Source organism: Rhinatrema bivittatum, chromosome 10 (assembly GCF_901001135.1).
Source record: "Rhinatrema bivittatum chromosome 10, aRhiBiv1.1, whole genome shotgun sequence".
NCBI classification, from domain to species: domain Eukaryota; kingdom Metazoa; phylum Chordata; class Amphibia; order Gymnophiona; family Rhinatrematidae; genus Rhinatrema; species Rhinatrema bivittatum.
Window position 1 is genome coordinate 11906452 of NC_042624.1, and position 25411 is coordinate 11931862.

Consider the following 25411-nt stretch of genomic DNA (forward strand, 5'->3'; position numbering starts at 1 on the left):
GTTAATAAAGTCATTGGGGAAGAGCTCTGTATTTCCCTACCATGGACCCCCTGATATGCAGTGACTGAGGCAACTGCCCCTCTTCCCCAAAATTAAAAGTGGCCCTGAGAATAAAGTTCAGCAGACTGATTAACTGAGCCTTCTACATTTTTCCAGATTAGACAAAATGATTTGTCAGCCTCTTTAAAAGACGTTTGCATATTTCACTCCCAGTATGAATGCAAATGGAAGGGCCACTGGCATCTCAACATGAATAACATAGCTCAACATGAATAACATAGCTAAAAATTGGTTGTTGTATGAGGAATTTTTCTTGGCACCCACCAAACGAACAAGTCTCTCTCAAAAGTTTAACCCAGAAACTGTGAAATGTCATTTGGTCTATAGGCAATGAAGTATAACCCAATCACTCCACTTCATTCAGAGTCAAATTAGGCAGTGAAGTCTTTTGCTCAAATCATTACCCAGGCAATGTCAAAACTATCAAGTTATGAGAAAAAGAAAGATGCCTCATTTGACTCTGTCTTTGTCTTCCAGGAGCCCTATCATGAATATTCCATTGTAATAGATACAAACATCAACTTGTAATAAGTTAAAATGCATACTGTATGCTCAAATTTACAATCAATGGATTTGAACTATATTTGTTGATGCCCTTTTGTCATTTAAAATATTCTAAATTTTGATAATTAAAAAATAAAAAGAAGCACATTTATAAAGGTATACTCCCTTTGTTAGCACACTGGATTTCCAAAAGCAACTTTGGTGTAAACATGCAGTCAGACTTTTCACGCATCAGTGACTTGGCAAGGAATAATGCCTGCAAGTCCTTCACTGTGCTGATGCTTGCATGTAGAGAAACTGACTTGCATGTACATCTCCTCCACTCTTAATTCTTATGCATGCACTAACTGACTTACCCCTAGATTTATCAAAATGCTATAAATATAGTGGAAATAGCACCCATGATAAAAATAAGAAAGGGGGCACGGTTAGGCTAATTTTCCTGCTCCTGAATTGCATAGGTAATTTCCACAAGCTGCAATACATTTATCACACCATTGCTAATTTTTGCATTGCATGCTCATTTAGGAGTGTGAGAGAGAGAGAAAACCTCTGTAAAGACCAATATGTAACTTTACTATTTAGTCCACTGTAAGCAGGGACACTTAACTCATGGTGGGGTAGGTTTGTAAGGACAGTTTTACATACACAGTCAGAGGTATAAATAGCAAAGTTGACATCAGTGAAGATTTTCTTTCATTTTGAGCGATGAAAGGTAAAAGAGGAGTTGATATGTGCAATGTACGCTCTACCTAGCTTGATACAGAGCTATTTAATGCAAGCACATGTTAGGACCTTAATGCTAGGGTCCTCACACAAAATGATAAATGACCCTGTTAGTTCCCTATTTCTGGAGAAACAGATAGGACCCACAGTAGAGGGTAATTTTGTAGCTGTCCTTGCATAAATATGTGACTATCAAACACATAAGATATAGCAATTTTCAAAACAAATGTGTAAGTGTAAATTTGCTTTGAAAATTACCTCATGAAACCTGCCACTACACAATTACACCTGCTCATTAGTGCAGGCAGTTTCTTTTCTGTGAAAAATGAACACGCATGCTTTTAAAATCATAACGTTTCTGCATGCAGGTAAATTCCACTCATAACCTATCCTTTAGAATCCCAATCTTGAATATGGGAAAAAGTGAGCTCATATAAGTCTTATGTAGGCACTTTTATCCACATTCGGGTGAATTTTAAAATGGGCCAAGCGCATATAAAGCGGGGTTCATGCGTGTGGCCAGGCGCCTTACACGTGCCGTGCACATTTTCAAAGGGGCCCAGTCACGCGTGTAACCTCCGTTACGTGCAGAAGGGCCGGGCCCAAGAAAAGGGGCCATCTAGGGGGCGGGGCTGGAGGCGGCCAGTACAGCGGCCATATACCGCTGTGCTGGGGAAGTGCACGATGGCAGTCGGCCGGCTCACGCAAGCTGCTTCTGCTCCAATGGAGCAGTAAGCAAAAAAAATAGAAAAAAGAAAATCTGTGTGTGGCCCACAGATCTTATACCACTGGCGCACCGGCATGCGCATGTTATAAAATTGGCGCATCCATGTGTGCAAGCCGGGAAGCGCGAGCACATGGACGTGTGTGCACACCTTTAAAAATCTACCCCATAGTGGGCAGGAAATGTTATAAAATAATATCTCATGGAATTTCCTTTTAAAACTTCCCTTCTTATGAATCATTTCACTGTTTCATAAAGAACACCTACAAATTGGTTAAATCAGCAATTATTAATGAACACAATTATTGCTTGACTCCTAGAATTATTAAATGTTAATGATGTGTTGATTTTGAGATTATTGAATTTTTCTCTCTTGTTGAAACTGAATTTTTGTCGACATGTTAATATTTAGGGCAAGATTTAAGCAGCAGGAATAAAAACATGCAAAAAGCCCAGAAGTCAACTTATTAGCATGGCTGCAAAATAGTACATCTTTTCTCAAGACTTTCATTCCCTGAAATACCTGAAATGAAATATAATCCACAGCTAAAAATATTGTTCAAGCAACCATTTGTGCAAAAAAATGCTGTGGGACTTTCGTAGCTATGCAATAAATGTAGAAATTGGGTAAACATTCATTGTTTTTGGAAGATAGATATTTCCTTCTAATTTATTTATTTATTTATGGTTTTTATATACCGATCTTCTTACATTATATGTAAATCAAATCGGTTTACAGAGAACAGTTGAAAAGCTTGCTTGTGGGCAATTACATATAACAAAGAACTTTTTTGAGTAACATATTGTATAACTTTTTGAGTAACATTTAAACATAAGATAAAAAAATACATGGCTAAACATAAACATAAGAACAAAATATACATGGCATAAGAAAGTCTTATATGTCTAAATCCAGGGGGGGAGAGAAGAATAGAGGGAGGGGGATGGAGGGGTTATATAGTTGGAGCGGAGAGGATGTAATAACATCTGTAGATGTTTTCCCTTCTCAAAGTTGTAAAATATGAAAGTTTTTGATTTAAAAAATACAAATATTATTGTAAATAAACATAAGTGCCTATACCTTGTATCTTATTTCAGGATTATTTTATTGTATGTAATAACCAAAAGTAGGTGTGGATGAATTACAGTAGGTTCTAGTAAGATAAGAGGCCTGAGACATCCCATCATCCTAACTGATCACCATTAAAAAGATTTTCAAGAACCTGAAACAGATGATATTCCAGAAGAAACTGCTGAATCAGTAACAGAATTGGAAAATAATACCCTCTCTGTAAAAAAATCTATGGGGCCAAGTTTTTAAGCGGTCAATTTTCAAAGAGTTTAGGCACCTAGCTTTTGGAGTCAGGCTCCTAAATTGAACCTTTTGAAAATATAATAGGGCTGAGTCCCTAAATTTAGTCTCCTAGCTTCATTAGGCCCCTAAATTTAGAAGCCTAAAACATGGGTGGCTATGGGGCAGAGGTAGGGAGGGGAAACAAAGTTAAGAGCTTAGTACTGATTTTCAGAACTAGGCACCTAAATTAGAATCCTAAATCTAGGCAAATAAATAGAAGGCTTAAATTTAGAAACCCGAGGTTAAAGGCCCTAATTGTGTGTGAATTTCAACTGAAAACTTAGGCACTTAAGTTTGGCTGAAAATAGTAGAGATGTGAATCGGAACCGGAATTCTTTCCGATTCCGGGTTCGGGGACTATCGGGAACTTTTTTGTGTGCGGTCCGATTTTTTTTTTTTTTTTAAATTGGTTGCGCCCGAGCCGATAAACATAAAACCCACCCGACCCTTTAAAACACATCCTTTAGCTTTCCCCACCCAAAAAACTTTTTTAAAGTATCTGGTGGTCCAGTGGGGGTCCCAGGAGTGATCTCCCACTCTCGGGCCGTCGGCTGCCACTAATCAAAATGGTGCCGATGGCCCTTTGCCCTTACCATGGGACAGGGGCTATTGGTGCCATTGGCCAGCCCCTGTCTCATGGTAGGAGCAATAGAAGGCCACTATAGCCCCTGTCCCATGGTAAGGGCAAAGGGCCATCGGCGCCATTTTGATTAGTGGCAGCCGACGGCCCGAGAGCGGGAGATCACTCCCGGGACCCCCACTGGACCACCATATACTTTTAAAAAGTTTGGGTGGGGGGAAGCTAGAGGATGTGTTTTAAAGTGTCGGGGTGGGTTTAGGGGTTGTTTTTGTGTGCCAATTTTCCCGTCTTCCCCCAAAACGATAAGAGAACACCACGAACAATTTTGTGGGGTTTTCCTATTGGTTTTGGGGAGCCCCCAATTTCTGACGAGTTTGAAAATATCATACGATATTTTAAATTGTCTGAAAAACGATTCATGTCCCTAGAAAATAGGTGTCTAACTTAGGGTCCAGATTCATCAAAATGCTAAACACCCATGATAGATAGAGAGAGACTATAAGGCTTTCATAGTAGTCAACTATTTATATCACTATAAAAAGGCAAGCTAGTAACTTGAGGAATTGGTGGTGGTGTAGGATTTGGGGGGCCAGTTTTATATGCAGAGTGAGATGTACAAACAGCACAGTAGACCTCAGTGAAGATTGATTTAATTTGGAATAAGGAAAGTCAAACTAAGATGAGATTACTTCAATGTTCTTTCACCCTAGCTTGAAAGTACCCTGGTAGATAATCCATCAAGCTAGGGCGAGAAAATATTGTAGAAATGTCATCAACTGGCCCCAAAATCCTACACTACCACCAAAACCTCACCTCGAGTTACTAGCTGGCCCTCCTATAGCTATATAAATAGTTGACTACTATGAATGCCATCCCAGAGAGTCTCTTGCTCTCTCTCTCTCTCTCTTCCCCCCCCCCCCTCCACTCTACCCCTGCCCAAAAATGCCTGAAATGGAATTTGACATATTTATTGCAAAATTGCATTATGGCCATTTCAAGCATATTGCACAGCATAATGCCTACAAAAAAAGGTGTAGTTATTTCTGGCATTAAAATTGTATGACAGCATGTGTTATACTATTACACAGAGTGGTAATGCCCCTCATTTTCATTAATCCCACCCAAACCCTCCCCAATCCCCCCCTTTGAATACATTTTCCAAATTTGCATTTGTGCTGCGTGCTGGGATGAATATTGTGTGCGTTATGATGTTATTGTGAGCGTTAACGCCATAACACACTTTGATGAATGACTCTGATAGGCACCTAATATAAAAACATAAATTTAGGAGCTCAGCTTTTTTTTGAATATCAGCCCCTAAATTATATATATTATAGGCTTCATCAGTAAATGTATTTAAACACCAGATTGTATATCGGCATGCACAGGTGCATGAGAGCTGACTCATGCGTGCAAGAGGGCATTTTATAAAATGTGCAAGATGATGGGCTGGGCCTTTCCCCAGTTCCCTCCCAGTTTGTTCCCTTATTGGGAGCATTCTAAAACCCCTTCCTACCATGTCTGCCTTTTTCCCTCTCCTCTCCGACCTCTAAAAGCTCTCTAACAAGTTTTTTTTTCTATTCTTACCTGCTCTCCGGAGCAGTAGTAAGCTACATGCAGGACAGGGCCTAATGGCACTGTCCAGTCTTCTCCCTGCCCCCATCCCACCCATACCCTTCCCCCGGTTCTCCCCTTTTTTTTTTTTTAAACCGGCTCTTCCGTGCATGCCAGGAGATATGTACTTGCAAAAAAAAGTATACTGGACGCACTTTGCATCCTGTCAACAAGCGGATTATAGAACATTGTAGCTGACTTACTACAGGGAAATTGCAAGCACCAATAGTCCAGCACTGTGTAGACCATTCCCATGTGTTTTCAGATTTATAATGGTGAGTAATTGAGAAAGTATACAGGAATCTGAGAGATGGGGGATTTTCAATATGAACGTAACTTTAGAGAACAGCCTTGGATATATTATTTGGATACAGTTTCACCTAAGGGTTTGAACAACAAAATGGACTTGTATTCTTGATATAACACAATACATGAAAATAATTCTAGTGATGAGGGTATGACATCATTTGATTGACAGGTTAAATGATACGAGTGGTTTATGTAGTACGGTGTCTGATGTCATTTCCTGATTGGAACCATGCAGCAGTGAGTATTGAGTGCTTCAGTATCTGTATATTTGACTTCATTTTTCCACTAAAAACAAGTGTGGTTGTTTTCCATAGACTGACTGGGTGAAGATTAGCCCTGAGGAAGAACATGAAGTTTGAAATATGGACCCATGTCGGGGTGTTTCATATCGATGAAGAGTCGGAATAATTTGAAAAGTTATTGCCATTGAAGGAGCTGCGAGAAATACCAATAGGACTGCTGCATGAGATCAATTATTATAACTGCTGAATTGGTCATGAATGGATTTTATTTGCAAGCAAAATTAAAAAAAAAAAAAGATTTGGATAATTATAAGTGAAAAAGACCTATGATTATATGTAAGGCTTAAGGCTACCAAGGTGTTTAAATATGCTTTACTGGTGGGAGAATGTAGGTGAAAATGAGGACCAGGGGCTAAGTAAAAAGAAGTAATAGCAATAAATTCTGATGTTAAAAAAGTAACTAAAAACAAGAGAATAAAGAGAAGGATTTACTGTACTTTTCAAATGAGATGGCTGAGCAATGGCTTAGCAAGGGAGTGGGGGCCTTGGCCGCTGGGCACTAAGCTGTAGGTAATGGGTAATGTTCCCTCCAAGATGCACACAGCTTTTAGCCCCCATAAATACCAGTGGAACCGTGTTGGAGCTCATCATACCTGAAGCAAAGAAGAGACTGGCGGAATATCTGGAAACTTGCCGGGCCAAGCCCCAAAACTCCAGGTGCTCCTCCTCCTTCCTCTTACATAAGCAAGTGTTACTCACATGTCTACCTTAGGAATTTGCTGCATCTCAGCTGATTTTAAAACATGTGCATGAGAAGAAATATGTTGCTGTTACAGTTGCCGGTTGCAAGCCTCTGCAACTAGCCTGAAATATTCACCTCCGCCATGGCACAACTCAGTCAGGTCCTCAGGACGCTGATGATGGCAGGGAGCCACTGCCGATGCAGCTCCTCCTCACAGGCTCCTCACCAGACTGACATGGCTGGCTCTTTTGGCGCTGCTTCCTGCCGTTGCATGGCCAAACGCCGTCCTGGGCTTCTCTTCCTCCCTGGGCACCCTAGGCGCATGCGCACACCATCTTATGAAATTTAAAGGGACCGCAGTGGGAATATGTTGCTGCCCCTCCCTCCTGATTCAGCTTCCCATCCTATTTAAGGCAAGGTCTGGCCTGCAGACCTTGCTTTTGCTTCTTGGCTCCTCTTCCTGCTCCTCCCAGGAGGATGTTCCTGAGTTCCTGCATCTTGGACTTTCTTCGGATCTTGACCTTCAACTGGATATTGACCTTGGGAATTGCTGCCTGCCATGACCCTGGTCTGGACCACTGACCATGAGATTTGCCACCATCCTCAGCCAGAACCCCAGCCCTAGACCCAACCCCTGCCGAGTGCTTTGACCCTTATTGGTATCTGGACACCGCACCTAGCTCCAGCTAATATTACCAATCCACTGGGATTTCCAGAGACCCCACGTAAGTCCAGCAGGCCCCGGTACCCAAGGGATCAATCTAAGGGGAACATGGACTGGTAGTAGTGCAGCTCCAGTGGGATCTCTGCTCCTCTCTGGACTCACCAGCTGATGATGGGGGTTTGTGGGGCTCCTCCCCACAGGTGGCACAAACTCCCTCTCGGCCCAGGGGTCCACGAACAGAACAGTAAGCCAAGGCCATTGATCCAGTGGAGGCCTCTGCCCAGAAGCCATTCCGGGCTTGGTTCAGAAAATCTTGGAACGGAACAGCAGAGGGTCCTGGAGACACTGGTGGCATCTATGTATCACCTCAATGCTCACTTAGGGGTAGATTTAAAAAGAAGATTACAGTCCCAACAAGAGGAATTTTATTTGTAACATTTGCTTTTATTACAGAAAAAAAAAAAAAAACACCGTGATGAGACTGTTTTTTTTGTAAAAGAACTGAAAAATATTATGGTCAAAACATAAGGTTATTTCCTGATATTCCCCGGTTAACACAAGAAAGGAGGAAAATGTTTATTGAAATGAGGCTGGAAGCATTAGCTATTTCTTCCAAATTTGTACTTCGCTACCCATGTAAATGTGTAGTAAAATACCTTGATTCTGTTTATGTTTTTTTTTTAACCGTCCCAACTTCGTTTTTTTATTGATTCTCACTCAAATGCGACGCAAACAGTACAGAAGGCTTAATGGAGGCAATCTCTCGCCTGCCATCGTTTCTTTTTTCCTTTTTTCCTAAGATTTGTTTACTCAAATTTGTTTAGTATCTGGCCCCTTAAATTATTATTACAAAGATGGAATTCACATGGTACTAAATACCTGATTGAATATTTTATGTTGAGATTATTTTTTATGTAAATGTGATACATCTGTTTTTCATTCACAAAAGTTATTTTATGTAATTAAATTTAAAAATGCACTAAAAAAAAAAAAAAAAAGAAGCGCATGTGGTCTACATGTGCATGCACTACCCGGCATGCGCACTTGTACACCCGATTTTATAACATGCACGCGCATGTAATAAAATCGGGAGTCAGCGCGTGCAAGGGGTTGTACAATTATGCACCTTGTGCTCGCCGAGCCGCCTTCCCCATTCCCTCCCAGGCTGCTCTCAAATGGGAGTGGCCTGGAAGGGAACTTCCATTCCCCCTAACCTGACATTCCCACCCCTTCCCCTAAACCTTCCCCCCGTAGCTCTACTCTAACACCCCCTGTCCTTTGTCTTACCTTTTGTGCCTGCCTCCGGGCGGGTGCAAGTTGCGTGTGCAGGCAAGCGATCCTCTGACCAGCAGCAATGGCCGCTCTGCCTGAGGCCTCTGGCCCCGCTCGGCCCCACCCCTGCCCATGGACCGCCCCTTTTGCAAAGCCCTTTACGCATGTCGCCGGGCCTTTTCAAAATAGGCCCGGCGACATGCGTAAAACAGGTTATGCGCATAACCTTTTGAAAATCCGGACCTTAGTCTCTGTGGCCTCAGCAAGTACGTCACCTCCATCCACACCGAGCCCTCTGATGGTGGTACTACCTTCATGCACAGTCATACCACTGTCTGCTCCACCTTGCTATCCTGGTGACTCCCAGCAGTGTTGGATGTTCCTTAATCAGTGCAATATGCACTTCTGCTTCCAGTCCGCAATGTTTCCCTCCCCTGAACTATCCTGATTGGCCCAGTGATCCGGCCTGCCCCCTTCCCACAGCTGCAACTGCTTTCTGAACTCTCTTGGTGGAAGAAACAGAAGGCTGGTTCTCTTCAACCTCCATCTTGGTCTTCTCCCATTGATTCTTGGTTCTCAGCCTGAGGAAATACACTCCATCTCAGTGATACATATAGGGAAAAATAACCCATGCTGTAGTTACACGATGTTAGGTTCCATATTAGGAGCTGCCACCCAGTAAAGAGATCTGGCACAGTGTCGGCACAATATGATGTGGCAGTCAAAACAGCAAACAGAATGTTAGGAATTATTAGAAAGGAAATGATAAATAAAACAGAAAATGTCATAATGCCTCATAAGAACATAAGAAGATGCCATACTGGGTCAGACCAAGGGTCCATCAAGCCCAGCATCCTGTTTCCAACAGTGGCCAATCCAGGCCATAAGAACCTGGCATGTACCCAAAATCTAAGTCTATCCCATGTTACCATTGCTAATGGCAGTGGCTATTCTCTAAGTGAACTTAATAGTAGGGATGTGAATCGTTTTTTGACGATTTAAAATATCGTCCGATATATTTTAAATAGTCAAAAATCGTTAGGGCCACGATACAATACCAATTCCCCCGATTTATCGTCAAAAAATCGTAAATCGGGGGAAGGGGGAGGGCAGGAAAACCGGCACACTAAAACACCCTAAAACCCACCCCGACCCTTTAAATTAAATCCCTCACCCTCCCGAACCCCCCCCCCAAATGCCTTAAATTACCTGGGGGTCCAGCGGCGGTCCGGAAAGGTCTCCTGCAATTGAATCGTGTTGTCTTCAGTCGGCGCCATTCTGCGCCGCCATTTTGCAAAATGGCGGCACAAAATGGCCTCCTGCAGTCGAATCGTGTTGGTCTATGGCCACCGCCATTTTGCGCCGCCATTTTGCAAATGGCGGCGCAGAATGGCGCCGGCTGAAGACAACACGATTCAATTGCAGGAGACCGTTCCGGACCGCCGCTGGACCCCCAGGTAATTTAAGGCATTTGGGGGGGGGTGAGGGATTTAATTTAAAGGGTCGGGTGGGTTTTAGGGTGTTTTAGTGTGCCGTTTTCCTGCCCTCCCCCTTCCCCCGATTTAGCTACGGACCGCCGCTGGACCCCCAGGTAATTTAAGGCATTTGGGGGGGTTCGGGAGGGTGAAGGATTTAATTTAAAGGGTCGGGGGTGGGTTTTAGGGTGTTTTAGTGTGCCGGTTTTCCTGCCCTCCCCCTTCCCCTGATTTAGCTACAGACCGCCGCTGGACCCCCAGGTAATTTAAGGCATTGGGGGGGGGGGTTTGGAAGGGTGGGGGATTTAATTTAAAGGGTCGGGGGTGGGTTTTAGGGGGTTTTAGTGTGCCGGTTCACGATTTTAACAATTTTCATGATACTCTAAACACCCAAACGGCGACGATACGATTCCCTCCCCCTCCCAGCCGAAATAGATCGTTAAGACGATCGAGGACACAATTCACATCTCTACTTAATAGCAGGTAATGCACTTCTCCTCCAAGAACTTATCCTATCCTTTTTTAAACACAGCTATACTAACTGCACTAACCATATCCTCTGGCAACAAATTCCAGAGTTTAATTGTATCGCTCCATGTGTACTGTGTACAATTCTGGTCACTACATCTCAAAAAAGATATAGATGTGATGGAGAAGTTACAGAGAAGGGCGACCAAAATGATAAAGGGGATGGAACAGATCCTCTATGAGGAAAGGCTGAAGAGGTTAGGGCTGTTCAGCTAGGAGAAGACCCAGCTGAGGGGGGATATGATAGAGGTCTTTAAATCATGAAAGGTCTAGAATGAGTAAATGTGAATTGGTTATTTAGTCTTTTGTCTAATAGAAGGATTAGGGGGTAATCCATGAAGTTAGCATGTAGCACATTTAAAACTTATTGGAGAAAATTCTTTTTCACTCAACGCACAATTAAATTCTGTAGTTTACCACCAGGGGATGTGGTTAGTACAGTTAGTGTAGCTGGGTTTAAAAAAGGTTTGGATAAGTTCTTGGAGGAGAAGTCCAATACCTGCTATTAACCAAATTAACTCAGAAAATAGCCATTGATATTACTAGCATCAGTAGCATGGGATATACTTAATTTTTGAATACTTGCCAGGTACTTGTAGCCTGGATTGGCCACTGTTGGAAACAGGATCCTGGGCTTGACAGACCCTTGATTTAAAAACTGTAAATCAATTTCTTATGTTCTTACCAAATGCATCAGCAGAAATAATGAAACTAGATTTGCATGCTCCAGTAGCAAAGAGAAAAACTGAAGTAGTCATGAAACTCATAACTAAGCTGTGCTTCTGTCTGTTCAGAAAGATAGTGAAAGCTTGCATGCTCTGCCAGATATCAAGGCTCAGCCATTCATTCCTAGTAATGTATCAACCCCAATCTGCTCTTCTCAAGCTCATCTCATTCCCAAGGTGCAAGGGAAAGGATTACACTAGCAGCTATTTTGGAAAATAAAATATGCAGATGCAAAATAAACCTAAGTCAAGCAAAAAAAAGTTGCAATCCCATAAAAGCAACACAAGAGAAAGAAAAAAATAAAAAGATCACAAATAAGTACCATTCATATGAAGGGTACAGGGAGGGAGCAAATCACAGGATCCTTCTTTGTGTTGTCCATGTGGCAGCCTTGTGGCCCTCCATGGAAAAATAACCAGTCAGAGTCAGATGCAAATTTGACAAAATAAAAAATTATCCTTTGGGCTTCCCTATAATAAATTTGTGAGAGTGACATGGGGAGCAAATACTATTACTACTACTATTACTTAACACTTCTATAGCACTACTAGTCATATTCAGTGCTGTGCAAAAAACATATAAGAAACAGTTCCTGCTTCTTAAAGCTTAAAATCTAATTAAGACAAACATATAAGGCAAAAGAGAGTTGGGGAATTTCATTCATTGACAATGGTTAAAAATTAATGTGGCTGTAAGATGGATATTCAGAGAAAGACTAATACTTCAAGCATATCCAGCATAACTCTCTGCTTCAATGGCAGGGGGTATGAAGAAAGGTGGATCTATATACAGACAACAACCAACAAGGACTGAATTATTTAGTCTGGGTGGGCATGGGTGTGGCTTGCTTATTGCAGCGGTTGCTACCCTTAACTAATTGGGCTAGATATTTCACTTAGATACAGTTCCAACACTGCTCTCTCATTAATGGTGGGGATGGAAGGGAAATAGAACCAAAAGGTTACTAAGAGCCAAGAGTAGAGATGTGAATCGTGTCCTCGATCGTCTTAACGATCGATTTCGGCTGGGAGGGGGAGGGAATCGTATTGTTGCCGTTTGGGGGGGTAAAATATCGTGAAAAAATCGTAAAAAAATCGAAAAAAACGTAAAATCGCAAAACCGGCACATTAAAACCCCCTAAAACCCCCCCCCCCCCCTTTAAATTAAATCCCCCCCCCCCCCCACCCCCCCCCCCCCCCAAATGACTTAAATAACCTGCGGGTCCAGCGGCGGTCCGGAACGGGCTCCTGCTACTGAATCTTGTTGTCTTCGGCCGGCGCCATTTTCCAAAATGGCGCCGAAAAATGGCGGCGGCCATAGACGAACACGATTGGACGGCAGGAGGTCCTTCCGGCCCCCCGCTGGACTTTTGGCAAGTCTTGTGGGGTCAGGAGGCCCCCCCCCCAAGCTGGCCAAAAGTTCCTGGAGGTCCAGCGGGGGTCAGGGAGCGATTTCCCGCCGCGAATCGTTTTCGTACGGAAAATGGCGCCGGCAGGAGATCGACTGCAGGAGGTTGTTCAGCGAGGCGCCGGAACCCTCGCTGAACGACCTCCTGCAGTCGATCTCCTGCCGGCGCCATTTTCCGTACGAAAACGATTCGCGGCGGGAAATCGCTCCCTGACCCCCGCTGGACCTCCAGGAACTTTTGGCCAGCTTGGGGGGGGCCTCCTGACCCCCACAAGACTTGCCAATAGTCCAGCGGGGGTCCGGAAGGACCTCCTGCCGTCCAATCGTGTTCGTCTATGGCCGCCGCCATTTTTCGGCGCCATTTTGGAAAATGGCGCCGGCCGAAGACAACAAGATTCAGGAGCAGGAGCCCGTTCCGGACCGCTGCCGTTCCGGACCGCCGCTGGACCCGCAGGTTATTTAAGTCATTTGGGGGGGGGGGTTCGGGAGGGTGGGGGATTTAATTTAAAGGGTCGGGGGTGGGTTTAGGGGGGTTTTAGTGTGCCGCTCACGATTCTAACGATTTATAACGATAAATCGTTAGAAATCTCTATTGTATTGTGTTCCATAACGGTTTAAGACGATATTAAAATTATCGGACGATAATTTTAATCGTCCTAAAACGATTCACATCCCTAGCCAAGAGTAACATAAGTATGAGAAAAAAAACAAAGTGCGAACTTGCTGGGCAGACTGGTCTTCTGCCGTCATTTCTATATTAAGATTTAAAAGCTGCTTATTAAAGATGGGTTTTTACTGGGGATGTGCAGAAGGAGAAAACATTTTCGATTTGTTTTTCGTTTCGTCGGGACCCAAAATCGTTTCATGGGGGAAAAACAAATTTGTTGATTAGTTTTATTCGTTTTTCGTTTCCCCATTACAGTCAAAGGGGGGAAGTATTTGCAGCCTATTTTTGGCTGCAGAATTGGGGTTTTCTTATCAATTCTGATGAAACTTCTGGTAGAGCAATCATCAGAATGAGAAAAGAGATCCAAGGTATTTAGACTGTGGCAAAGTGGCACAAAAGTGGCATGAATAGCCTAAGACACTATAAAGAGTTAAAGGGGTATCAGGAGTGGCAAGAGTGCTTTAACAGAGGTGCAAAGCAGCAGCGAGAGTGTCAAAAACACACCACAGCTTCAAAAGAGAGCACACATAACAGTTGCATGAACCCTTGAAGGCAGCATGACAGGCAAAGTAGCAAGACAAGTGGCATCAACATCCTACAGCACAATGAAGGGGGAACATAGCGAGCAGAAAGAGTGTCAGAAAAAACCACAAGGCGCCAATAAAGGGACAAAGCAGCAGAAAGACTAACACCAACACACTGAGGAACCATGATAGTGGCAAGAACACCACAAGGAGTAGAGTCATCTGGTGTATGGCAGCAAGATAGAGTGGCATAAAGTTGATAGGGGCAAGACAGGCTGGCAGAACGGAGGTAGTCTGGTCCCTGTGGCTTTGATAGGGGGCAAGACAGGCTGGCCCCGGGGAGAGTTCCCTTTTCTTTGTGCAGGAAAGGGCTAACTAGAATGTGTTCACCCCTAGAGTGGGGTGTCTCCATTGGCATCTAGTGAGCTCTCGCTGGTCTTTTAAAATCTGGTGGACATAGCAGATATACAAATGACAATTTTGAAGGCCAAGGCGGAGGAGGTTTCCATGTGAACAGCGGTTCAACATGAGTCAGCAGGCATTAAGAGATAGGCTGGCTACACCCGTGGAGAGTTCCCTTTCCTTTGCGCAGGAAAGGGCTCCCTGGAATGGGTTGGCCCAGAAAGTGTGCTGGTTCTGTTAGTGTCTAGTGAATACCCAGAAGCTATTAACTGTACTAATGCAGTTCAGTTGATGACAAAGGAACTTGAAGAGCTCTCAGAAATAAGAAAACTGCTACTCAAATCCAAATCTACAATATCAACCTATATTGACTTTCTACCCTACAGTGCCTCTGTCTTCATGAAGACCGGTATAGAAATATGTTAAATAAAAAAATAAATAAAATAAACTATGGAACACAGAGGATGACCTAGAGTACAACTACCACCAGTTTTCAATAGTACTAGAAACATTAATGTTGGCACCTAAGACAGATTTAGGAAAAATGGCCTATATTATGAAGGTCATGAAAACTATTGAGCATATGAAATATCCAAGCTCCAAGCTGGACAGACAGGCACAACATTTGAGGTCAAGCCCTTGTAGGGATGTAAGGCCTAGATGGACAGGCACAGCATTTAAGGTCAAGCCCTTGTAGGGACATAAGACCTGGATGGACAGCCACAGCATTTGAGGTCAGGCCCCTGTATTATTATTATTTTATTTATTTATTATTATTTATTAACTTTTATCTACCGACATTCGTGAAGCACATCATGCCGGTTTACAATGAACTCAGGTGGGAGATACAGTATAACAAAATGACAATAAAACAGTATGAAAAAACTAACGCAAGAGCAAAAACAAACCCAAAACCAAATACAACAAAATAAACAATAAATGTAGAGATGAAATAAATGTAGAGATGAAATGTAGAGATGAAATAAATGAAATAAATGAAATAAATGTAGAGATGAAATAAATGTAGAGATGAAAGGCCTGGACAGACAGGCAAAGCATTTGAGGTCTGGCCCTTGTAGGTATGAAAGGCCTGGATGGACAGGCAAAGCATCCGAGGTCTGGCCCTTGTAGGGATGAAAGGCCTGGATGGACAGGCAAAGCATCCGAGGTCTGGCCCTTGTAGGTATGAAAGGCCTGGATGGACAGGCAAAGCATCCGAGGTCTGGCCCTTGTAGGGATGAAAGGCCTGGATGGACAGGCAAAGCATCCGAGGTCTGGCCCTTGTAGGGATGTAAGGCCTGGATGGACAGGCATAGCATTTGAGGTCATGCCCATGTAGGGATGTAAGTTCAGGACGGACAGGCACAGCGTTTGAGATCAAGCCCTTGTAGGGGATGTAGGGCCTGGATGGACAGGCACAGCATTTGAGGTCAGGCCCTTGTAGGGACATATGGCCTGGACAGAGGACAAACTGGCACAGTGTTTCATGTCAGGCTCTTGTAGTGACGTAAGGGCTGGACAGAGGACAGACATGCACAGCAGTTAAGGTCAGGTACATGTGCTGATATTATCTGGAGCATGTGAGTCAGTTGGAGCTGCTGCAAGGCTTTACATTGATTTTATTCATCTTGCATTCACAGGGAAAATTTGGAAACCCAAGGAAGGCATGTTTATTTTCAAAGAAACTAGTTTTTCCATAAACTCTGGTGCCAGCCTTGAGCGGTGAGGGCTCATGATATCCCCTGTCATTGAAAATACACATTCACTGGGCACACTGATTGGTCAACATGACTGATATCGCTGAGCCACTGACTAGGTGTGGCCAGACAGTGGACTTGTGTGCCCAATATGCCAGTGGATCTGTCTGCATGTCCTCTATGGGCTCTGTGAGATACCATGTCACTGACATTTGTTCTGGTGTCTCCTTTGCTTGGGTGGGCTGAGAGTCCTTTTTGCCAGCTGCTTTTGTTCTAGCCCATTCCAGAACAGATGCTTGTTTATGGGCAACAAGGCTTTGGCATACTGAAGTGGAGAAGGAGGAGGTATTAGCTGTCGCTGACACAGTGCTGCTCCTGCTTGGGCTTACACTACTCTCTGAAGTGCCCGCTGTTTCCTCCTCTGCTTCATTCCTAATCTGTCTCTGCCTATTGCGCTCCTGTTCATGGACTTTTAACAACAGCAGGTCCTTCACAAATGTGAGACAATCTGACTGTAGGGTGAGTTTCCCTTTCACACGGGGATGACAGACTGTGGTGAACATGTATGTGTGGTCTTTTGTAAAAGGTCTTAATTTCTCTTGCACTTGCTTCTGAAAAAGTCCAGATAATGCAGCACTTCTGCTGTTATTCCCTCTTCCTGTTTAAAGCCATCCAAATTTTCCTCCAGAAAATTAACTATAGGGATGATGTCAGCCAAGGAGGCACTTCTGTAACTCAGCTCCTCCGTGGCATCCTTGAAGGGCTGCAGGATTTTTACCAGCTAACTCATGACTACCCAATCATGATGCCCTAGGGGACTATGCACACCTATCTCTATTTCCAGAGAAAGGTCATGAAGGGGTTTATGCTGCTCCACTAACCTCTGCAGCATCATATAGGTGGAATTCCACCGGGTGACAATGTCTTAAATGAGACGCTTGTGAGGCATCTCCAAATCAGTCTGCTTTTGTTGGAGAACCTTCCCCGCCTTCACAATTCTGTGGAAGTTTGCTGCTATGTTCCTGCACTTGTGTATTAACGTATGCAGGTATTCATTCTCTTGGTGATTGGACTCCAACCCCAGAGCTGACTTCACTACCAGGTGCAGAGTTTGTGCAAAACATCGAATGTTCTGAAAGCACCCGTCGCATATTGCCTTTACCATGTTTTCACCATTATCTGTGACAAAGAACCCTGCCTGAAGGTTCCTGTCTCACTGGTGTAGCTTCCAGCACGCCAGAATCTGTCAGATGCATGCTAAAATATTGGCTGAGGTATGGGCCTAATCCGTCAGGTGGGTGTGCAGTAAAGCCCACCTCCACCCTGATACTTGTTCACTAATAGAGCTGCTGCCTGCCCCTGCCTCAGTCAGGTCTCACCAATGTGCTGTCAGGGAGAGGTAAGAGTATGCAGTATTCATGGCAGTCCAGATATCACAGGTGAAATGCACACTCCCCTCTGCTTTAGCTAGCAGTACTTGGATGAGACTGTGGCACTGGTTGTACAGGCTGGGGATGAACTTTCTGCTAAATGTGGTTCTGGAGGGGACTTTGTAATTTGGAACTAAGACCTTCAGCAAATGCTTGAAACCCACATTCTCCACTACCTGTAAGGGCTGGTCATCAAGGGCAATCATTTCCCCGATGCTCCTGGTTACAACTTCTGAGGCTGTCTGCTTCCTTCCCCAGGATAGCGTTACCAAACACCACCCCATTTCCTCCATGGTGGGTTGTCGCTTCTGACACATGGCAGGGGGCTGCTGGCCTGCCACCTGACTGCTAGAAGGGTCTGAGGGAGTGGGGTGACTCTGCTCCTTTTCAACCACTTTACGCTGCCTGGAAAAATGGGTCCCCTGACTGGTACTGCCACCATCCCCAGATGGCAGTACTATTGGGTGTTGCTTCTGCATATGATGCATCGTGCCAAAATTAGATAGATGTGCTATTTGCTTGTCTTTGCTAATAGCCCTGGCACAGAAATTACATTGAGCAAAACCTGGGTCCTCCATCACTTTAAAGTGGCTCCAGATTGTGATTTCTTTTGTGATCCCTTCTCTATAGCCTTCGGGGGTCGATGCTGGCACTGGAGCTGAAGTAGTGGGGGCACCCTGAGAAGCAATGCCAGAGGTGCTGACTGCTCTTCCTCCTCATCATCATCAGTTTCATCTCTCCCCTGCAGGACTGAAGTGGAGGCTAAGACAGAACTAACTAATCCTCCTAAACCTTCTTCAGCTATTACTTCTTCCATTTCTGATGATGAGAATCCCACACAAGATGATTCTTCATCGAAATCGGAAGGAAACAGTGCCTGCGCTACATTATCAACTCTAAGTCGAGTCTGCTGTTGCACTGCTGCTTTTGGGTCTCGCCCTTTTGTCTTGCATAACTCAGCTTCCCCTTCCCTCACCTCCAACACTACAGGGTCAGAAACAGGTGGTGGCTGTGCATCATCTTTAAATTTCAGTTTCTTCCAGATGGAACTTCCTGCCCTTCCAGATATATTAGATTGGAACAGCTCCCTTTTTAACTTTAATGGGGGACTGGCACTGCCTTTTGAAGTGCATCCTTTGCCAGTCCCAATCACTCGACTTTTCCCTGACATCATGGATTTAATCTCACTGTTTAGTGCCTACTAGGGATTTCAATTAAAATAATTATTTCTTTATTGGTGAATGATCACTTCTGTCCCAATATACATGAGTCTGGAAAACTGCCCAAAGACGCACGAAGCAGTGCCATGATGTAAATTACAATTGAGACCGCTGCACTAAACTTGTAACTACAAAAGAGGCCTACTGGGGATTTGGCTTAAAAGAGCACTGCTGTCACAATATAAGTGAGTCTGCAAAACTGCCCACAGACACACGATGCAGTGCCTTGATGATGAGAATCCCACACAAGATGATTCTTCATTGAACTAAAAAAGAGACCGCTGCATATTCATGCACCAAACATGTAACAACAAAAGAGGCCTACTGGGGATTTGGCTTAAAAGAGCACTGCTGTCCCAATATATATGAGTCTGCAAAACAGCCCACAGATGCAGTGCTGTGCCTTGATGCACACTACAACTGAGACTGCTCTGTGTGCACAAAGAAAGGAAACAGCAGAGAAACGACTTGACTGGAAGCCTGAGCAAGCACAATTACTTGTGATGCTGCTTCTTGTTTGAAAATACCAACTCACACTATCTCCCACTCATACCAACCAAATCCTGCCTGTGCCTGCACCAACCTACCCCAGGGGGGTAAGATCAGCAGCAAAATGCCACTGCTGGCAGCTTGTCTCAGTGGGAAAAACAGAGAGACCATCTGAGTTCAATAAAAAAAAGTGCGGTCAAAAAATGAAAAATCGAAAAAGCAGCAAAAATGAACAAATATCGTTTTCAATGAAAATTTCTATCAAAGTAGCTAGCAACTGAATACAGATCTGAGCACTCGGACTAGCTCTGAGTAAAGCCACCTCCCCAGACAACCCCTGCAAAGAAAGAGCGTGGCACACCACGTGCTTAATGAATAAATAGTACAACATCATCAGAAACAGCATCACAGAGCACTGAGTAAGAGCGGTGATTGGCTGAATTAGAAAAATGCTTAGCTCTGATAGGTTGCATTCTCGTCTCCTTGCCAACCTATCTGACCCACTCTATGATAAGGCTGTGAGGTCACTTATGACTCATAGGAAAGGACTTGTTTTTCTTTTGGATACTCCCACAAGAAATCATTGCAAACCAAAAGAATGAAACTAATATATGTTATGTTTTATTCAGGGGAGATCGCCATGCATTTTGCGAACCCACGAATCAAATGAACAGGGACTTATGCGTTGCAGATTGCACATTCGTTGAAAATGAATGCACATCCCTAGTTTTTACACTGGATTTTAATAAGTCAAGAGAGGGAGCATAACCTGCCAGCTTATGAACTCTTTTCCAAGTATATGGTGCAGCTAGTAGGGATGTGCAGAGGGACGCCATACGTTGCATTCATGATTCGGATTCGTCGGGGAACAGATACGTTGCATTCGGCCGTATCGCACCTCGATGCGTTAATACGGCAATTTCTATTCTTGTGCCAGCTAAAATTCAAATTAACTACAACCCCTCCACCCTCCTGACCCCCCCAAGACTTACCAAAACTCCCTGGTGGTCCAGCGGGGGGTCCAGCAACCATCCCCTGCACTCACACCCTAGGTGCCGGTGACATAGTGAGGGCAAAGGCGATCGGTGCCATTTTGAGTACTGGCATCGGACGGCTGGCATGTAGGAGGTCACTCCCGGACCCCCACTGGACTTTTGGCAAGTCTTGTGGGGGTCAGGAGGCCCCCCCCCCAAGCTGTCCAAAAGTCCCTGGGTGTCTTGGAGCGACCTCCTGCACTCCGGCCTTCCGATGCCACTACTCAAAATGGCGCCAATAGCCTTTGTCCATGCTATGTCACAGGGGCTACCGGTGCCATTGGTCAGCCCCTGTCACATGGTAGGAGCACAAGGTGGCACCAATGGCCATGTGACAGGGGCTGACCAATGGCACCGGTAGCCCCTGTGACAAAGGCTATCGGCGCCATGATGAAACCGGCACCGAGGGTGTGAGTGCAGGAGATAGTTCCCGGACCCCCCGCTGGACCACCAGGGAGTTTTGGTAAGTTTTGGGGAGGTTCAGGAGGGTGGGGGGTTTGTTTAAATTTTTATTTAGGTGGCCGTATAATTTGGGGAATATTCGTGTAATCGTGGGGAATCGCGATACGTTTCGCTTCCCCACGAATACTACGAATAGTGCAATATATGTTGCGGCTCGCCAATACGGCGAAAACGAATGCACACCCCTAGCAGCCAGGTGGAAAGCATGTTGTTGTAAATTGTCAGTAGAGGAGAATGACATAGAAGTGACTTGCAGAGTATTGTGAGAGATAAGAGAGAAGTAGTAGTGAGGAGCTGCAGAGTGATGGATCATGTAGATGAGTAGGAGGAGCTGAACTCTATGCGATAATGATAAGGGAGTCATTGTTACAACTTGAGAAGAGTGGTTATATGGATATAGTAAATTTAGTGAAAGATACGTTGTACAGATGGATTTTGGTTAGACTGTAGTGGAGAGAGATGACTCACTGGAAGACCTGTGAGCCACAGATTGCAATAGTCTAAGCAGGAGATGATGAGAGAGTGGATAAGGGTTCTGGTAATGTATTTAGAAGGAAAGATATATTTTGGTGATGTTATAGAGAAAGAAGTGGCACATTTTAGCAGTGTTTTGCAAATGTATTGAGAAGAAGAGAGAAGAGTTGAGGATGACTTTAATGTTACAGACTAAGGTGACTGGGAGATAGTGTTATCCATATGCAAGAGAAAGGAGAAAGAGTGGAAGTGGGCTTGGAGGGAAAGATAAATAATTCTGTCTTGGCTATGCTGAAATTAAGTTGGTGGTGCACCAGCCAGGCAGCAGATTGAGATCTGGAACTGGATTCCTGATGAAATTGCTGGTGTAGAAAGGTACATATCAGATCATTAGCATAAACATGGTATTGAAACCATGCAAGAAAATCAGAGCACCAAGGGAATTAATATACAGAGAAAAGAGGGTACAAGGCAGAACCCTGAGGAGCATCAATTGATACTGGGATGACTATACAGGAGAATCCAAGAAAGCATAGAAGTTGACTTTTAACCACTTCTGCTACTTAAAAGTCATAGGCTTCCTGTTATTAGGGATGTGCATTTGGCTTTTGTTTCATTTTGAAAAGTGTTCATTAATTAGAATGCACTAATTTATTTTTTTTTTTAGTGTGCACTGAACTGAAATAGGGCACACTAAATGGAAATTAGGTGCACCAAAAAGAACAAAAATGAAAAAAAAATAATAACAGAACAAACCCTGCCTCAATAAGAAGTCTTTCTGGTTGTAGATTCCTTGCCGTTATTGATCATTTTACATGTGTAGGGCACAATGATACACAGTTCTTTCTCCACTTGATCAATATATATCTTTGCCATTTTTTGTTGCAAAGAATGGGAGAAATCCTGAAATAGGAAAATGTTCTGGTCAGAAAGCTATAATGCCAGGCTCAATGTTTGTGCACTGTGGGCACTGATATTTGTTTGACTAATGATATCAGAGTCTGATGTTTGATATTCTAGAAATCTAAGTTCAGTAATTTCAGCAGCTATATAGATACCTATAAGATCTGAGTTGTATGACTTTTAGGGTAGGCCTATTATTTGGAGGTTTTTCTTCATGCTTCAGTTCTCCATATCTTCCTGTTTTTGTCAAAGTTGATTAAGTTTTTTCTTTAAAGACCTCATCTTATTTATGGTACTAGAAAGGATCTCCAGTACATCATTAATGCAGGATTCAGTCTCATTAATGCAAGCCAACTGTTCTTTAACCACCAACACTAACTGTGCATTGTTTCCCATTACTGTTACCAGTTGCTGAGGAGAATTAGGGATATCTGTGGCAAAAATGACAAAATAAACAATAAAACATAAAACAATTCTTGGAGGCCAGACAGTTACCCAAATAAACTAATCTTTTGTTATACATAATAACCACCATTATAAAACCAGACTATTACATATATTTATACAGGAATGTAGATGGTTGCTTATACTTGAGATTTCAAAGAGTAATACTCTACTAGATTATCTTTACAACAAATATTCTGCAGTTAAGACAAAACTGCTCTCTGATAGATCAGATGGGTAGGGAAGTCAAATAATCCGTTGCTTAAACTTGCTTGATGATGATAGTGATGGTAATGACTCTGAAGTTCCCTTTGTCTTGCCTTATTTCTTATATGTTTTCAGCAACAAGTTTCGGACTGTCACGGATGATGTCTTCACTGTCAGTCATGGGTGACATTCCATGCACTTTGGGCAGAATCAGTTGTGCACTAGAGAATAAGAAATGTCATGATGGATCAGACAAGGTCCATCAAGCTCAACTATCTTGTCTCATGTAATACATAAAATAGCAGAACCAAAGCTTACAGCCACACCACTATATTCAGTTTGAATCAAGACTTTCGATGATTTTAGTAACCAGCGCTTTCATAACTTCACAGATTGTTTTGTCTTCAGCGGAGTTCTCATCCTCACAGTGGAAGTCAGCAACAGCACTGGCATTTGTCAGAGACAGTTTTCTTTCTGAATCATTTCACTTTGGCTGGCTGATCAGCCCATATTGCTGATTTGGGTGCTTTGTAGAGATATACTGTCTAATAACATATATAATGTCAACAACATGGTCTGTATTATTCTATATCCTTTATAAAATGAAACGATGTAAAAAGCTCATGACATTTTCTTTTTATATTTTTTGATTTAATGCACTCTGTTCCATTTAGTGCTCAGTATCACAAATAGTGTGACTAAATGGAAATTGTGCACAGTAAAATCAGAGGCTCTAAGATGTAACAGTCAACTAGGTGGGCAATTTGTTTGCTTCTCCATTCTAATTAGTTCCTGTAGCACTGTAACTTTTTGAATTGCCAGTATGTCAAGTGGACTGTGAGAGAGGATGCCACTTGGTAGTTAAGCAAGTAAGCAAATGCATATTTTGAATTTCCCAATCCATGTTCTTTTTGAGAAGGGGCCAGGCATTTTGAAATATACATAGTTTGGGTCTGTTTTTAGACAGGAGTTAAGGTAAGTGGCAATAGTATATTTTGAATCTGGCAATCATGTGATTGTTTTTTAATTTCCCTAAAGAAAGACCAGATATAAAAACTAGACCTTTGGTCGTCTGCTGCTTTCCTTTGGAGGAATTGAGGAGATGACAGCATTAGTGTATTGTTATTTTGAGAGATATGTTTATCAAGATTTCAAATGTATCATTGCATTAATTGGTGATTGATTTGATTTTGGGTCAGTCTTGTAAGGAACCATGGATTTGTCAATATGCACCCATTATGCCTGTGTGTAGGGCAGCAAATATTAAGGGGTGCAGACTGGCTAAGATTTGCCTACTTCAAACTTATCTGAATCTCATTCAGAAGACAATAGTCCTCTGCTACCCTGTAACAGATCCTTAAAGTAGGTGTGAATGTGTGTGTAGGAGGGGCAAGAGAACCAAAAGTACCTAGAAGCAGCAAAAATCCTAAATCTGTCCCTGCTTGTAAGACACTGGCCAGGTAAGAGTGGGCTTTTAGGCATAGGCACTTGGCAGTAAGAATGTGCATTCATTTGAAACAAATGGGTAAAACATTTAAAAAGTGCCCACATTTGTTTCATGTGTGTCTCCCTGAAATGAAAGGAAGGGGCCCATGAATGAAAAAAGTAATCTTTGATCCATTCATTTGTGTTTCCAGTTCAATTCTATGGCCCAGAGAAGTCTATGAGTCTGTACTGTTAAGAAAACAAAAAAACCTGCTAACTATTCCAACCAGGTCTTGCCTGTGCGTTCTCACTAGCTTATTAGAGCCTTGCCAGAGCTGAGGCGGGACAAGCTGACAAGGAGACTAACCACAGAACAAATCACAATATAGTATCTTTTTAACTAGCCTGTTGTGGCTATCTGGATCAAGTAATACTGAATGAACCATTCCCACTGTAAAGTCAGAGCATGCCCAAGAAGCTCTTCAGTTCCTTCGTAGCTCTTGGTGAAGAAGGATGTGCAACTAGCTCTCACAAAGTTTTAAAAAAAGCATATACATTTTGGGAATTGGCACTGGTAAAGGGATGTTCTGTTCTTCTATGTGCTGCAGTAGCCTCACATACTCACTATGCCAGAAAAAAAGGCAGTGCACTACTGCTGATTTTGATTTTTAGCTTCACTAGTGGAAGGTCAGTGTGGAAGATAGTGCGGCAATTTCAATTGTGAGAGTATTCTTGAGTTGTTGGTATCTCTCTGTCTGTACACCAGTGAGGTGAACAGTGCAACAAAGACTGAAGAGAAGAATCTTACCTGGCTGCCAGCCTTTTTTGTCTGTTAGTGTTTAACTGGTTTTTTTTGTGTGTGGAGTCAGTCAGCACTTCTGCACTCAACACAGCAAACATACACTATGGAATCCATCACAGAAAACAATTTAGCTACCATGCTGGAAAAATGGCTTCCTGAGGCATTGGAGCTTCCCTCTTGGGGAGCCTACTTACAGATTGAGAGAGCACACAGGTTGGGCATCTGCAGGCCTGAGGAACCCAGACCCCAAAATATAATTGCTAAATTCCTCAATGGCGCCCACAAACAGGAAATTTTAAGAGCT

The 25411-nt window shown here is 43.3% G+C and overlaps 2 long non-coding RNA genes across 2 annotated transcripts in view; one reads left to right on the forward strand and one right to left on the reverse strand.

The window, feature by feature from the left end:
* Positions 1 to 6340, forward strand: part of LOC115100322 — a 54114-nt gene extending 47774 nt beyond the window's left edge. The window contains exon 3 of the long non-coding RNA XR_003859034.1: positions 6186 to 6340. This is a non-coding gene — a long non-coding RNA (uncharacterized LOC115100322). The remainder of the gene's footprint in view (positions 1 to 6185) is intronic.
* LOC115100321 overlaps positions 1 to 25411 on the reverse strand; it is a 139572-nt gene that overhangs the window by 37729 nt on the left and 76432 nt on the right. The window lies entirely within an intron of this gene.